The sequence below is a fragment of the Jaculus jaculus genome, chromosome 15 (assembly GCF_020740685.1).
Source record: "Jaculus jaculus isolate mJacJac1 chromosome 15, mJacJac1.mat.Y.cur, whole genome shotgun sequence".
Classification (NCBI taxonomy): domain Eukaryota; kingdom Metazoa; phylum Chordata; class Mammalia; order Rodentia; family Dipodidae; genus Jaculus; species Jaculus jaculus.
The window spans coordinates 10,219,815-10,237,900 of NC_059116.1; the positions used below are offsets into that span (position 1 = coordinate 10,219,815).

At 38.5% G+C, this 18,086-nt stretch overlaps 1 pseudogene; it reads left to right on the forward strand.

Annotated features, from left to right (window-relative positions):
• Positions 1-5,419: 5,419 nt before the first annotated feature.
• LOC101609072 lies at positions 5,420-5,672 on the forward strand (annotated as a pseudogene).
• The last annotated feature ends 12,414 nt before the right edge of the window (positions 5,673-18,086 follow it).

An 18,086-nucleotide genomic window follows, 5' to 3' on the forward strand; every position in this document is an offset into this window, starting at 1 on the left:
TATCGTGTCCTGGTTTTCTCCCAGTATGTTTTGAGCCAGTTCCATGCTCCCTAAATACTTTAAATTGTGCCGTAATTGCCATCTAGGGAGGCAAGTTGTTCAAGGTTATCTTGGTACTTTCAAGGATAAACTCTGAATTTAGTTGTTAGCCTAAAAGCTCTGGTTCTTCTGAACAAAATTTTATTCTAAGGCCACAATCTCAATTTTAACAGTGCTCTTTTCTTCCATGTTCGCTATGGTCTTAAGTCATTTCCCTGTGCAGATTATATGTTCACAGATTCTGAGATAGCCACATGGTCATCATCGTGGGTCATTATTTCCCTTTCTTTAAATTTCATTTTTGACAATTTCATACAAGTATATAGTACTTTCTGATCATATTCACACCATTACCCTTCTTTCCCTCCCCACCCTCACTTCCATTAAATGCTTTCTTCTTCACAACTAATCCTCTTCCTACTTCCATGCCTTTATTTTTGGTTGTATTGATTGAGTTAAATGAGGGTTACATGCATGGGCATGGATGGGCTACTTGATGGGGTATTGACAACTCATCAGTGGATATGCAGCTGAAGAGCACAGCTCCCCCTTTCTCAGTAACCATTGCTGGTCCAATCACCACATTCCAGTGCACTTCCACGGTAAGCAAGTCGGGAGTCTCACATAATGGACTCAATCAACAGGGGATTCACAGTGTTGTTCAGCCCTAAATATCTGTGTGTTGACTGAACACACACAGAGACTTTCTATTCATGACATTTGACCCTAAGTACTGGACTATAGCAACCGTTCCACACCATGTGCACTGTGCTATGTGTTGATATGAGCTAGAGATTATTTAAATCTGCAATTTAAGTGGGAGAAGCACTTGGTTAGATTGAATTAGTACATATAATGCCAACTGGTATATATGTACTTTTCTTATCTTGTTTGATAATTTCAATTTTTTTTAAAAGTCTTCATCTTTTTACATCAACCTTGTTTTATTTGAACTAATAGTTCTACAGTCTCTGGGCCTACCATTAGAAATAAAATAAAATCATGTATTCCATGCAAAGTAGAACCATTTGCTTAGCCATATTACAAATTCCTGTCTTTCTTGTGTGGGTTCTACAAAACCACCCACAGCTGTTTGGGCTTTAGCAAATTCCATTTTGACAGGGCCTATTCAGTGCAGCAAAATGACTCAGCTGCTCTCCGAAATTCAGCCATGCAGGGAAGGAAGGATGAGGTTCAGTCTGGAGGCTTAATGAATGGAGAATACATTATCAGCATGACCTAGCTGAAAAGAGAGGAGGTCCCAGCAGTAGGAGCAAAGAGAATCTACTTTAGAGACCAGAGAGGGGTTATGCCATGATCAACTGGATTCCTGGGAAGAGTCAGACTGGTTCTTCAGTTGCTGGTAAGAGACAAGGACAACGGGGTGTGAAGGTTAGATCTTTGGTGAATCAAGGAGGAACAAAGAAATGAGGAGAAAATGTTCAAGAACATGGGCATTTATTTAGACTATAGCCAAAAAAATGAGACGAAAATGCAACAAATTACAAATGAGCCTATCTTAAACAAATAATTATATGTATGTATGTATGTATATATTTGCAGGCAAAGAAATAGAGAAGAGAGAGAAAATGGGTGTGCCAGGGCCCTTGCAAACAAAGTCCAGATGTGTGCACCACTACATCTGGCATTACGTGGGTCCTGGGGAATTGAACCCCAGGTTCTCAGGCTTTACAGCCAAACACCTTATAAAAACCATCTCTCCAACCTGACACCATCTTTTACTGTACTAGACATACTCAGCAATGAAATGATTGAACACTTCCCTGTAACTGTGGGAGCTGACAAAGAACCGAGGTTACTCTGTGTTCTGATGTTCAGAGGATGGACTTAACACTTTTAAGTTAACATGTCCTAGATTACATAGCCAGGAATTTGAGAAATATAATCTTATCCAAGGTTATTTTATTCTTTCCCTTACATAGTATATTATAAACGTAGAAGCTGGTATACAAGCAGGTAGTTGAAGTAGGAGGTGCAGAAGTCCAAAGTAACTAAGGTTTAAGTTTCAGGTCAGCCTGAGTGACTTAAGGAGACTATCTCAAAAACAAAAAGTAAAGAAGGGCTGGATTTGTAGCTCAGTGGCACAAAGCTTTTCTGGCATGTGGCACAATTGTTGTTGTGATAGAAAGATTGACTGTTTTTCTTTCCTTTTTTCGAAGTAGGGTCTTACTCTAGCTCAAGCTAGCCTCGAACATACAGTGATCCTGCCTTCTCAGTGCTGGAATTAAAGGTGTGTACCACCACACTAGACCAAGAAAAAGAGAGGGAGAGAGAGAGAGAGGGGGGGGGGCACAAATGGTAAAAAAAAAAAAAAAAAGAAAGAAAGAAAGAAAGAAAGAAAGAAAGAAAGAAAGAAAGAAAGAAAGAAAGAAAGAAAGAAAATGAAGACAGGAAAAGAAAATGAATAAAATTTTAAAAGTAAATCCTAAAAAAGCGAAGGTTAACATGTTTGTACAAACCCGTAAATCTCCGCACATGAGAGGTAAAGGGAGGAGCTCAAGGTCATTCTCAACTTAGCAGGAGCTTGAGACCAGCCAGTGCTGCATGCACCTGGGGCTCGGGACAGCAGCCTCAACAAATAAACTAATAAAATCAAGTCCACAGAGAGGGCTGGGAAGGCGGCTAATGGGTCGCAGGTCACGCTTGGGGTATGTTCATCAGGATCTAAGTTTGATCTCCAGCATTCATGTAACATGCTAAGTGGGGCAGCACATGCCTGCAATCCCAGCACTGGGGAAGCAAAAACAGGAGGGTCCCTAGGGCTTGCTGGCTAATTTGTGTAGCCAAGTTGGCAAAGTGTAGATTAGGCAAGAGACTCTGTCTCTAAATAAATAAATAAATAAAAAATAAAGAAATAAAGTACCTAGGAAAAATACTTGATATTGGCCTTTGGCCTTCAGATGAATGCACATCCGTGTGCAGGTGTACCCAACATACAAGCGTGCCCATACTCATAGGAACATGAATATACACATACATGCAAATATAAAAATAAAATTAAAGTCATAAAATTATTGAATATGTGTGGATTTTTAAAAATTTGAAACCACTAGAAGAAAACCAATTTTGAGTGTAAGGTATTATTTTCGAAATTTCTATGTGCATTTAGAAACATATGTAGGGAACTTAGAGTAAATATAACATTTTTAAATATGATTTCAATCCCTGTAGATTTTAAATTCAAATGTACTTAGCTTCTACCCGTTCTTTCCAAAGTGTAGCTAAGATGACGCAGAAATGGCCAATCTCACAAGAGCACTGAAAGCTTTAATATATTATAATAACCTGAAAGGAAGTACAAGACCTTTGGGGCTGAGCTGAGAATTACAACTGGCAGCTGGCATGAGCTCTGCCAATCGGACCAGATGGTGGAGATATGCTTTGGTTCTGTGCCACAACCCCCCCTGGTGATGGTCCAAACAGCTCTGCCAACAGCCAAGTTGGAGGCTGCCCTCCCAATGCACAGATCTAAGATCCTTAGGAACTCAGAAGAACGCTGCATCCCAGAGAGGTGCCCTGCTGCTGAGTGTCTCTCATTGTACATGATGTCAGGGTCTGAGAGGTGGATTGACCGAGCACGGGGACTCCAGTAATGAACATGCTGGCCCTCGGAAGATGTTGCGCAGATGCGTTAAATCCGCTGACAAGGTCACCGTCTATAGGACTATCCCCTGTTACATGAAAATAACAGTTTCTTAAAACTTTTTTTTTTTTTAATGACAACTTCCTTAAGTATAGACAATAAACCATGACATTTTCCTCTCACCACCATCATTTTCCCATTCCCAATCTTCTCTCCATTGCTTCCCTTCTTCTTTCCACTTCATCTGTCTTTTGTTTTAATGCCATTATTTTTTTCTTCCTATTGTGAAGGTCTTGTGTGTGGAGATGTCTCACTTAGGGCTGAACATTCCACTATCTTCCTATTCTCAGCACTATGGTGAGTATTAAGTCACCCCAGTGGTCACCACCATCTAAAAAGAGAAGATTCTGTAATCAAAAGTGAGAGTAGCATTAATATGTGTGCATAAACTTCAGTGTTGGGGGGCAATTGGTAGGTGTACTATGTGTATTTAGTGTATTTATACTATGTGTATTTAACAACAGTAGTTGTTACTCCCCTAGGGTGGAAAGAATGTAAGAACCAATGAAAAGGTAGGGCTGCTTACCATGCTATTATCCAAACACAAAATGTCCTTGATACTCTTGACCACATAGTGCCTGACACTACCTACGCAAGAAATCTTTAATACAATGTCAAATAGCATATGATGGTTTTTCTTGAGATAATTGTACCCCAGTTAAGTAGAATTACATTAGGTAAATATCTCCCAACCCAGAAAATGGGTCTAGGAACTTTACCCTTAATCAATGTATATACATTAAGAAAGTTGATTACTTACTCCCAACTACTGAACAGGCTGCTATGTGGATTCTTCTGGTTACAAAGAAAATACAGTGGCTTATGGCAAATGGTCTTCCTTATTCCATTGGCTTGAGTCATACAAAACTCTGCCAGTTTGTTGCTTGAATGGGGAAGTCTAAGGCTTCAATGAAGCAATTCTTTTTGTTTATTCTCTGAAAACTACACCCCAAGGACAACTAGAAAACAGAGTGTGCCGCATCATTATTTTTTGCAGGCAGGCACCTTAACCGCTGAGCCATCTCCCCAGCCGTCATAATATTTTAGAATCAATAAATGTGATAGACAACTCTTTACTCCAAGAGAAGTAAGCAATATCAAATGGTCACATAAAAAGCTACATAAAAGCCAGGTGTGGTGGCTCACTCCTGTAGCCCCGAACTGAGGGGTAATGCTGTAACAGGAGAACTGTCATGAGTTTAAAGCCAGCCTAGCGTCCAGAGGGAGATTCTGTCTTAGAAATAAATGGACATGTAAATGAAGCTATGAGTGGAAAAATTAGTTAAAGGGAAAGTAAGATTTACAGATAGACTATGTTCTGAAAATTAGTTCTCTAGGAAAAAAAAAAAAAGCCTTCAATATCTCCAATGTAAAGTGTTCCCCCTGGGCTCTTATGTTTGCATATTTAATCCTTAGCTATTACTACTATTCAGGAAGAGTAGAGAACTTTTAGGAGGTAGAACCTTGCTGTGGGAAGAGTGTCGCTGCGGGTCAGCCTGAGATGCCACCAATGACCCCTGTTCTCTGTGCTGCACTGTGTCAGGATGGACCCTTGGAATCATAAGAAAATCAAACCCTTTCCTTCCTTCAAGTTGTTTTGGGATGGATATTTTGTGACAGAAGTGAGAAGTAGTTAATGTAACCCATGACTACATGGTCAAGATGTTCAGCCTTGTCTGCGGTTTGTTGAGCTCGCTGGTTAGCCGCTGAGACAGGATGCTGCAGAACCTGCCGGCCCTTCGTCAGGTTACACAGAAGACCATCAGCACCGCTTCCCGCAAGCATTTTGAAAATAAAGTTTCAGAGGAACAAAAGGTCTTTCAGGAGGATAATGGACTCCCAGTGCATCTGAAAGGGTGGGGTAACAGATGCTCTCCTGGATAGAGCCACCATGTTTCTCACGCTTGGTGGAACAGTGTATGCCTTATACCTGTGGACTCTGGCTTCATTTCCCAAAAAGCAGGATTGACTTCAGTTATCCCAGTCATCATTTGAGCTTCAGCTTCATTCAGCTCTCCGTGGACCAATAATCTTTTGGGATCAATATTTATTTCCTTGTACTAAGTGCCACCAATACAACAATTTTACCAAAAAAAAAAAAAAAAAAGATGTTCAACCTCTTTACCCATCATTGACTATACCTCTGATTTTTAACGCTGCTAAGTCATCCAAACTTTAACCTCATCCTCTTTTTAAATGTATTTATTAGAGACAGAGAGACAGACAGAGAGAAAGGAGAAAGGGCACACCCTGGCCTCCAGGCACTGCAAATGAACTCCAGACACATTAGCCACCTTGTGCATCTGGCTTATGTGGGACCTGGAGAATCGAGCCTGGGTCCGTAGGCTTCATAGGCATCTGCTTTAACTGCTAAGCCATCTCTCCAGCCCTAACCTCTTCCTCCTAATTCTCATATTGACTTGTTCATTGTCACTTTGTATCTGGCACAGACTCCAGGGTCTACTGCCTCATACTCTTGTGAAGATGATCAACTTTTTCTTTTCAATTCTTGAGGAGATGAACTATGAGAACAAACTGTGGGAATGAAATACAGAATGAAATATCAGAATGAATGGCAGGAAGGAACTGTGGCATCATTATGGAGCTTACAAACAACTTTTCTGAGAATATTTCTGTGAGATGCTATTTCTGCTAAGTCCTTGTCTTTTGACTATGTCCTGAAAGTTAATCTTCCAACCAAATGCATAGCTTGCTGAAAAAAAAAAAAATGTAATTGAGTTTCTCTGCCTTACTTTATGTTGAACCTTAAGAGCATGGACCAATCTGGTCAAAGAATGTTAAGATATGCAGATGTGAACTCAAATCATGTGCTTTGACCTACATACTAGTGACTGGCTGCAATCCTGACCCACGACAGTCTGCATGTGTGAAATGTGGTGATACTGCCATGAAAAGCAGCAGACATTAAAAGTTAAAAAGAAAAAAAGAAAATGAAAATGCTCACAGCAACACTGAGAACAGCAAGTATGCTTGAGTGAATGCATTTGTGAACGCATAAGTGCATGTGCGTGTGTGTGTGTGTGTGTGTGTGTGTGTGTGTGTGTGTGTGTGCGCGCGCGTGTGTTCTGGATAAGCGGAATCCAACAGGTCATGCACCTAAATCCCACCCTTTGAGTACATGTTCAAGGAATTTTTGCAGTCACAGTTCCTTGTCCCCACTGCCATGTTGCCTGTAATGCTGATTCCTTACAAAAATGTGTTCATGTCATGCTATTTGTGGTGTTCAGGAGATACTCCAGATGACAGCCAGCCTCAGACGTGGAGGCTGCCAGCCTGAGCAGGAGTTGCCAGGGGCTGGCAGCCTAAGGCATGGGCTCAGCACTGGGTAGTGACACCAGTGGTTAATTCCTTCCCAATGAGGAGACTACCACGATGAGAGAAATGTAATGCACAACAGTTGGGGCAGCGTGGCTGGCTAAGTTCAAAATTAGTTATAGCCAATTCTGCATTCTCCAAACACACGTGACCTCTGCGCGGATGCTGGCGCCTGCTACAGCATGACTGCCATGTCCTAACATGCTCACTGCCATGCTTTTGTGGCTTGAATATATACTCATACTTTTCTTCAAAATTATCCCTCCTATCCCTCCTTTTCAACACAGGCCCTTCTTTCACAAATTAAGCAGTGATGCCCCATAGGAATTTACTCCACTTTGTAAGATATGAATTAGTACCTGTCTATATTGTCACTAGGTTTTTTTTTTTTTTTTTTTTTTTTTTTGGTTTTTCGGGGTAGGGTCTCACTCTGGCTAAGGCTGACCTGGAATTCACTATGTAGCCTCAGGGTGGCCTTGAACTCACGGCGATCCTCCTACCTCTGCCTCCCGAGTGCTGGGATTAAAGGCATGCGCCAACACGCCCGGCTGTTTTTTTTTTTTTTTTTAATTTGTTCTTATAGAGGAAAATATATCTCCTTTCTGTTTAGGATTTGGCAGACTACATGAATAATACCATATCTCAGGGCTTAAACAAGTTAGAGAATGGATATTAATCATTATGGTGGATGTACAAATGCTATTGGGTGGATATGGAAAAAACCCAAATTTATGTAATGTTCAGGGAATGAATCCCCTTAGAAGATGTCTTCTATTTGACCCAACTGTCAAATGTCTTTCAAATTCAGATAGCTGAAAGCTCTACTTATAATTACAGTTGTTTTACACACCTCTGGCTTGTATGGGGCCCAATCACCCATGCATGTATTTCATGTAAAGAAATCTCTACAAATACAGCTAATGTAAAAATAAAAAGAATTTTAGTTTGTTTTGCATAGAATTTCATTAAAAGTTGTTTCTCAACTTGTGCTTCAGAGGTGATACCATACTTTGTCACAAGTATAGAAAATGTTAGAAAGTAATGTGGGATATAGAAGAAAAGTAAAAGAAATTGAGGACAGTGAGTAATCTGTAATTTTAACAAGATGGGCAGGTAGGTTTAATCAAGAGTGACTTTTGAGCCAATATGTGATGGAGGTGAGGGATTTAGTTATTAACTGAATATAGAAGAAAGAAGACTTGCTAAGAGGAACCTCACACATGCACACCCTCTTCTGTGTAGGTGGTGATAGCTGAAATAACACTTTTGTTTCTTGTTTCTTGTACAGTTAATAGTATACTCTAGGTGTGAAAGTAACGATTGCCCAGAAAGGAAAAAGAGAAACTGTACATTTAGATCATTCATCAAAAATGTAATTTTTCTGCCAACACTATCTTTTTAATCTAAGTTTTACAGCAAAATATAACATTATAGTTAAAGTTTAGATATATCATAATGCCCAGGTAAATGTATGAAATATGAACTCAGGAGAGGGCTCAGTGGTTAAAGGTGCTTGCTTGTAAACCCTCTTAGTCTGGGTTCAATTCTTCAGATACCCACAGGAAGTTGAGTGGGCATTGTCATTACAAGAGAACTTGGAGTAACCATACACATATGCAAATATAAACATATTATGAGTACAAACATAAGTATGATATAAATAAAAAATCTGAAACAGTTATAATTCTTTACTAAAATTGTATAATAAATTTTAAGTAAATAAAATTGTAACCTTAGGTTTTTCTGTAAAGGGGTGTTAGATTTAAGCAGAAAAGGCAACTTCACTCCTAATGTTGCTGCATTATTTTCTTCTCTAACTTTAATTGGGCTTATCTAACTGGACATTGTATTCATATGTTAACTTCAGTTTCGTGCATTTTGTTTAATTAAATGTAACCACTGTGGGCTTTTAGTACGATTGCTAATGTCAGTACTGCACTGCAGTTCTTCACTTCAGTGTGTAAAGATGAGGACATTCAAGATCACATTTAGAGACATCCTGTTGCCATTTTCACTGGCCTTTGAGATTAGTCCTGTTGGAAACTTTTTATTAAAACATAAATCAATCCTTGCTCATAAATTTAAAGATCAAAATATTTCCAACTTGTAGAAAAGTAAGAAATGAAATCTCACTTTAAAAAAGACTGAATGTCAGTGGAGAACTTGTTTTAATTGATGGAGTGTGTATTGAGTGATGACATAAAGAAGGAAAGATGTGCCCACTTCGAAGCCTTCAAAATAAGAAGTAGGCGTCCCATCTGCTTTGTAGAAGGCTGCTTTTCACCCATCACTTAAATGTTTGTAAGCATTGTAAAAGCTCCTCAAAATGCCTGTGCTTTTTAAAGTAAATGTCATTTATAAAATAAAATATAAATATTCACAAATGGAATGTGTGGGCATGAACAAGGCTGATTTTTTTTTTTTTTCTTTTCAGCAAGATGGCCATCAAAGGAAAGCATTGTTGAAGGAATAGAACATACAACTATCTATTGTGTAAGGCACTAAAAGAGAGGTCACCAGTCTGAATACTGCTCATTATTATCAGTGCAAAAATTTTTTTTAATGAAAAATTTACATGCTGTGTAGAGTCATGGCTTACAGAAAAAAGACTTGGCAGCAGGAGGGTGAGCAGGAAAAAGGAGACCTATGGAAAGAAGAAAAATGGAAAGGAGAAAGAAAAGAAGGGGTGAATGAGAAACTATGTCAATGAGAATGAATGCCATGACGGAACACATCACTGTGGACACGGCATATTCACTACCATAAACCACGTATGTATGTGCTAGAGAATCATGCATGCGTGTTAGAGCATAATATAGATGTTTTAGTTGTTCAATGATATGTATATCATTATATATATAAATATATATATCTAGCCCATGCGTTTTGGGATTCTCCAGGCTCTGGCTCCCATTGCCGTAGTCTAACTGGTACTGAAGATGTTTGTGCCAGTTTTGGATCTGGGCTTAAGTGAGTACCGGGGATCCGAACTCTGATCGGCAGGCTTGCAGAGCAAGCAAGTGACTTTATTGGCTGAGTCATTTCCTCAGCCTTAGAAAATGTCTATTTTTTAAAATATTTTACAACGTGTAGCAGATTTATTTGTTCTAAGCTAAAACTGGTTATTCATTCAAATTTTTTTTCTCTGTATTTGAATCTACAACCACTTAGAGTCTGAGATAAATCTGTTATCTACAGAGGACCATATGTCAAAATAAGGTGACTAAAATTCCATGGTCTTTCACTTTCATAGACCAAATATGACCAATGCTTATGGGATTGTTCTATTTTGACTTCAATATTTTGCAATTATCGAAGCATCTCTAAGTAAATAAATATTTTATCTTTAACTTTGATCTAATGTTTTAATATTTCCATGTACTTACATTTTATCAAACTAGCACAATAATATAATATATTTTGCATATAAAAACAATGCATGTTCATAGCATAGAATGCCTACAAATGCATATAAGAACATATCCGTAATATGCTCTTAGGCAGCAGCTTTTTCAATAGTTCAAGACACATAGTACTGAAAATAAATATGCATAGGTCTGATTAGTTCCATTGAGTACTTTTACTACTTTCCTTTTAAGCACACTTTGTCTTTCCTTATTGTCAAGATGTATCTAGGATTAATTTAATTTATTCAATCATTTAATTGTAGCAAGAGATCTCCTTTTGGTACCTTTACAGAATACAAGACAATTAATGGTATGTGCTTATGCTATCTGGAAAGTAGCTTCCAAGTGGGCAGAATCTGAGAGAACACTGCAAGTAGTGTTTGATTAATTGTATAGCTCAGCCTTGACAGAATCGCTGGCTGAAGCAAGAGAGTCTACAGTGTCCCTGTCAACAATAAGAAGTGTGGACACTGTGTATTTCCACACAGGCTCATCTGTTTGGGCTGAAACTCAGTTACAATGGTTAACTCAAACTCTTTGTCTGACTTATCAATCACACACTTGCACTGAATTAAGTAGATGCTCTAACAGTGACTGAGAAAGTAGTTGTCTAGTCTGACAGAATCCATCAAGGAATAGGGCCTTTTAAGCACATAAATTCTGATATTGATGAGAACCCATTCAAAGTATTTTAGCAGAAGCTTTTGTCTAATTACTTCACATATATTTAATGCACTCTGTTTTGGAGAATTCATGTAAAGACATATCATTTCTTGAGGCTAGAGAGAAGACTCAGCAGTTAAAGATGCTGATTGATGGATTCAAAGCATATTGAGAAAAGAAGTTTTTATGAGAAAAAAAAAATCATTCTGTGTAATAAATGAAAGATTTGTGAAACAAGCTCAATAAATAATTTATTTGTGAAAATGGCTCAATTCTATAAATAAGTCCTTTATAGCTATAATATACAATAGATTTAAAAGAAGGAAATTATTGAGGCTGGAGAGATGGCTTAGCAGTGAAGGCATTTGCCTGCAAAGCCAAAGGATCCCAGTTTGACTCTCCAGGACCCACATAAGCCAGATGCACAAGATGGTGCACACATCTGGAGTTCATTTGCAGGGGCTAGAGGCCCTAGCATGCCCATTCTCTCCTCTTCTCTCTCTCTTTCTCCTCCTCTCTCGCAAATAGATAAATAATGGTTATATTAAAAGCAACAAAATATAAATATAGTAATATTTAGCAAAATGAATTAATTAAAGTTTGCATAGATTTTAAAAGTTGGCACTCCTATGGCTCAGTATTATATAATCTCAAATAAAGACAAAATATCTGAAATTGGGTGGGTTAATATAAAATGAACTCTTGCATTATTGAAGGATACATGCAGTTATATTTTAAAATGGTTTAGTATAAACTTAAAAAAATACTATTGGTACTTTTATAAGATTTTAGTGTTTCTTTTTATTTATTGGTTTGTCTGTTTATTATTTTTACAAGGTAAGAAAGGTCTCACTCTGTCTAGCTGAGACTGACCGGGAGCTCATACTCTAGTCCCAGACTGGCCTCAGAATCACAGCATTCTCCTACCTCGGTCTCCTAGTGTAGGAATAAAAGGCATTTACCACAATGCCCAGCAGAAATCACTTTTTCTGATAGGTATACCATGACAGTTATAGAATTTACTTTCTCCTCTCCACAAAAAAAAAAAAAAAATCTCTTTTAAAAGTATTTTTTTTTATTTTAATTTTATCCTTATTGTTTTTATCACATGGTAGGCCAGTGCTCTACTATGGAGTTACATTTGCAGCCCCCAAAAAAATCTCTTTAAAAAGGGAAAACAAGCCGCCGGGGAAGTCTGCCTGCCCGGAGCAGAAGACAGCAAGAGCAGATGGGAGATGAGTCACCCATCCCACATCAACCCGAGCCCAGGTGAAACCAAAGAGAAACTGGCAACGCAAACAAGCGTTCTGCCTCCATGGAGAGTCCGCTAACCTGCCAGGGTGGTGGAGACCGACCACACTCAGACTGCGGACGCTGAAACCCAGAAGCTGCTGAGAGCTCAGCGCTGCAGTAGCATTAAAGCTCGCCCACCGAGGTCCAGGCCATTCTGAGGAAGGAAGAGTGGAAAGACTGTACGAGCCACAACCTGGGGGGGGGGGATATCCAGAGGCATCCCCCACCCCTCTTACAACTCATAACCCACAACCCCATGGTGAATACCAACAATCCCACTGAGGAGGGCCGTCAGTGGAGTGGGGACAGGGAGGAGGGAAATGATGGGGCCAACACATGACATGGCCATACAAATGAGGGAAACTGAAAAACAAAAAAAAAAAAAGAAAAAAAAAGAAAACCTTGATTTACAGGTGCAACGACTCTTATGAGTGCATGTCAAAAAGCAGTAGTTTCTAAATCTAGCAAAGAAACAGGCAACGTCTTGTATTCCTCTGTGTTGAACTCAGTTAATTGCAAGTAATAGACCAAAGTGAGTGGCCTTAGAGATTTCCACGTGCCCACCTCACTGAATGAGGAAGGTACCTTCCTTCTTTCCTCAGCAGTGGGTGAGAAAGAGCCGTGAACAGAGCAGGTCAGCAAACAGAAGGCGACAAGGACGGGACGACAGCGGCCTCCGCATCAGAGCCAGCAGGGTCCTACTGCGCTGCTTCTGCCAAGGGGCACTTCCTGCCTGCTCTGCTTTGCTGAGGGGCTGGGCACAGACGTCCATAGACGCACACCTGAGCCTTCCTCCATGGCAAGCTCATTGGCTTGTTACATAGAAAAGCTTCTCTCTGTAGCACTCATGGTATTATTAATAGTAGTCATGCATTTTTAAGATTTTTTTCCAAAATAGGATTTCTAACATATGAACTTATTACAAATTGGCAATTTGTCGTATTGCCATAGGGTGACACCCTTTTGAGCTCTCCTTCTCCTTCTCATTGCGCTGGAAACATTACCACAGGAAGTGGGGAATTAAATATAAGGGCTATTCTCACAGCTCATTAGAGAGCCGTCTCCGTGGAGATGGCTGTAGCATTGAGGAGACTCAAAACTAACCCCTGCACCCCCCCCAAACAAAAACACCCAATCAGTCTGGCTTGGTGCACATCTTTAATCCCAGCACTAGGGAGACAGAGGTAGGATGATTGCTACAAGTTAAAGGCCACCTTGAGACTAATTGATGAATTTCAGCTCAGCTTGAGCTACAGTGAGACCCTACCTCTAAAAAACAAAATAAAACAAAACAAAAACCCCATCAAAGCAGAAAATAAGAGGCTGCCCAGACCTCAACAGTGAAGTAGATTTCTAGTATGCCCTTAAACGATGATTATTTTTAAAGGGTATATTTTCATGTTAAAAAAAAAAAAAAAGAGGACTGGGCCAGGAGAGATAGCTCTATGGTTAAGGCACTTGCTTGCAAAGCCTAATGAAATGAGTTCAGTTCCCCAGTATTCACATAAAGCCAGAAGCATAAAGTGGCACATACATCTGTAATTCATTTGCATTGGCTAGAAGCCATGGTGTGTCCATTTCCTTTCTGCCTCTCTCTTTCTGTTTGCAAACAAATAATTAGTTAATTAAAAATAAATTTAAAAAATTTAGGACTGGCATAGTTGTTAGACATATTCCAAGATATTTTGCTATTAATCTGCACTCTGGGGATATGCGATTATGTGTTTGTGTTTATTTTATGAATAAGAAGGTGGGAATATCACCTAGCTGAGGTATTAACTACCAATAGCACAATATTTTCCTTATCACAAATTCCTTTTATGTACTTGTACTTAATACCAATTAATTCTAAACTATTATCAGAGGAAACATCCAGAACCACATGCCCCCCAAAACAGAAAATGGATTTGGTTGCGTTTTGTCACAATTCTTCTTGTCATTAGACTTAAACTTATGTTTAAATACATTGGAATCACAGCATAATATTGAAATTTAAAATTGTACATCTGTAAAAGGAAAGCTGAAAACTTGAGAAAACCTGCTTTTTTATGTTTACAAAATTCATGGGAACCCAACTGATGATGATTCAAAGATTACCTAGATACTTAAAAAATCATTTCTATTTGACCGTTACTTTTTAAAGTAAAAAGAAAAATGTCTCATATACTAACAAAGGTATCTACAAATTCTCAACTTTTTCTTCATGGTATTTTGTTATAATGCAACATTAGAATTGGACCTTCCCTCAAATGTAAAATATTGTTCAGGAGAATGAGAATAAAAACATTATCTTAGTCAATATTTGATAATTTATTTTTAAAGTGATATCAATTATAATTGTTAATTTCAATATAGAGAAACCAACATATAAAATGCTTCTGCATTTGGAAAGTCAGTGATAAAACTGTTCACACTATCCTCATAGCATTGCACTTATGTTATTCTATTAATTACTCAACATTTTGTGAAAATAACTTAAAAGTTAAGTTCTCTAACATAAAAGCTATTATTAGGTAATACTTAAATTTCCACCATACTCAATAATTCACTTCACTTGTCTTTATATAATAAGATGATATTGGATATGAGCATGAAATTATATTTTATAGAGAATAAACTGAGAAAAGAATACTTCATGACCAATTCAGTTTTAAAACCTCATAGTATAAAACATAACAGGGCAATTATTATCACCAATTCATTCCACAGTAAGATCCTGAATGCCTGATCTTTGTCAAATTACAAAGCATTGTTATAAAAATTAGGATGGGGCTGGAGAGATGTCTGAGCAGTTATTAAGTCACTTGCCCCTGTAAAGCCTAACAAACTGTTCCATTCTCCAGTATCCATGTAAAGCCACATACACAAAGTGGTACTTGTGTTTGGAATTCCTTTGCAGAGGCTAGAGGCCCTTGCAACAAGCCTTTCTCTCTCTCCCTGTCTCTCTTTCTCCTGCACATAGTGGGACACACTTTTCATTCTAGCACTGCGGAGGCTGAGGTAGGAAGATTTCTGTGAGTTCAAGTCTAGCCTGAGACTATATAGAGAATTCAAGTTCAGATTGGCATGAGAGAAAGAGAGAGAGAGAGAGAGAGAGAGAGAACCCTACTTTGAAACCCCCTCCCCAAAAATATGTTATAGGACATTCTTAGATACCATATTCCCAATAGAAGTATAGATTCATAAGCCTGTTAATATTATCTATGTTATTGTAAATGCACAATTATAAAAAGGAACAGATATATGTGGCTGAACACAAATCCATAAATATATCATTTGTGAACACCACACTAAGTTGATGTTGTTGAGGCACATAAATTTTGTATGCTGTTGAGGGTAAGTTGGTATAAATTTGAATTGAATTGTTATAAATTTAGGAGTTCACATATAATCCCCATGGAAACCACAAGTGAATATCTCAAAAAATGTCCACAGAAAGAAGTGAGAAGAAAATCAAAACAATTTACTAAAATTGTTAACTAAACATGAAATAAGTTGGTAATCAAGAACATGTGGGGCAGCAAAAACCTCGTTCAATACATGCAGAAAACAATGGGCAAAAGAGTAAGTCGTGTGCATGTGTGCGTGTATTCATGTTTATGATGTTGGCTTGCACATACTATGGTGCATGTGTGGAGATGAAAAGAAAATTTTGGGTGTCAGCCTTTTTCTCATTTGAGGAAGGGTCTATTGTTATATGCTGCTCCAGTTGCTAAGCCAGCTGGCCCAAACATTGCTGGTCAATTCTCCCTTCTCTGCTTCCTGTCTTGCCCTTGTGCCACTAGGATTGTAGATGCCCATGTTAAAGTTAAGCTTTGTGGGGGCTCTGGGTATCCAGCCTAGGCAATCATGCTTTCCAGGTAAGCCCTTTATACACTGAGCATCTTCCCAGCCTGAAGCCTAACAGCTCCTGCCCTTCTTGGTCAATAATTCATAAACACTAGGTATCTTGGTGCACTTTGGCAAGCCCATTCCTTTAAGCAGAAAGATTACAAATTGCAAATTCAAGGCCTGCCTTAGTTATGCAGAAGAACATGTATCCAGGGCTGGAGAGATGGCTTAGCGGTTAAACGCTTGCTTGTGAAGCCTAAGGACCCCGGTTCGAGGCTCAGTTCCCCAGGTCCCACGTTAGCCAGATGCACAAGGGGGCGCACGCGTCTGGAGTTCGTTTGCAGAGGCTGGAAGCCCTGGCGCGCCCATTCTCTCTCTCTCCCTCTATCTGTCCTTCTCTCTGTGTCTGTCACTCTCAAATAAATAAATAAATAAAAATTAAAAAAAAAAAGAACATGTCTCCAAAATAAATAAATAAATAAATAAGTGAATAAGTGCTGGAGAAATGGCTTGGTGGTTAAGGCGCTTGCTTATGAAGCCTAAAAACCTAGGTTTGATTCTTCAGTACTCATGAAAGCCAGATGCTCAGGGTAGCACATGCACCTGGAATTAGTTTGAACTGGCTTATATCAGACACAGCTGACTTTAAATTCAAGGGCTTACAAGACACTAATAAGGTTGTTATTATTAATCAAAATTTTTCTTCCTAAAATAGATATATAAGTAAAAGATATGCACCAAAAAACTCTTCTAAAATATATGACACGAACATTGACATAAATTAAGGGAGCATGATCAATTCTATAGTAATAATAATAATAAACAGTAATGGAAACGTCAATCTAACTCTTTCAACAATGAATGGAACATCTAGGCAGAAGGTCAGTAAGGAAATAGATGACCTGTACAACAATGAATCAGCTAAGGCTATGGGCAGATCTAAAACATTTCACCCAACTATAGCAGCAAACACATTAATTTCAAGTGCACCTGGAATGTTCACTAAGACAGACTTAATATTAGGCCCCCAACAAGTCTCAGTGAATAAAAGAAAATATATTGTAATTAAATGGTGAAAACATGGTCTTTATTAAAAAAATGCATCATGTACTACTCCTCACCTTATTGTGTTGATGTGAAATTTTTATGGTTTCTCTGAGGTATATCTGATTTTCCAGCATATCTCCCTTTGAGTTTGGGGAGTTGTTACTAAGTAAAATGAGAGGCAATTCAACACAAATACTGAATAAACTACTACAGTTGATTGAAAAACCAAGAAAGCTAATAAGGAAATAAGGAAGCAAAGAAAGAAAACATGGGAAAGAAATAAGAGAAAGACAGGAGGGAAAGAAAGAAAAAGAAAGGAAGGTAGGAAGGAAAGAGAAAGGAAGAAAGAAAGAAACAAAGAAAGAAGGAAAGAGAAAAGGAAAGAAAGAGAAGAGAAGAAAGAAGGAAAGAGATGAACACAAAGATGCAGAACAAGAATGAAGACCAACTGGACTTGAACAAAGTTAAAAAAGTTTTTAATCAAAGAAAAATATTTTGTGAAATATTTTTTATTCTTATTTATTTGCAAGGAGAGAAAGAGAGAGAGAGAGAGAGAATGAGAATGGACACACCAGGGCCCACTGCAAATGAAACTTGAGAAACATGCATCACCCTGTGCATCTGACTTAATATGGGGAAATCAAACCCAGGCCATCAGGCTTTGCAACTAAGTGCCTTAACCACTGAGCATCTCTCCAGCCCCTCAAAGTACAAAACTAAGGAAAAAGAATACGTCGCCAATAGGGCTGGGGAGGTTGCTCAGTGGATAAAGGACTTCCCATGCAAACATGATTACCTTAATCCAG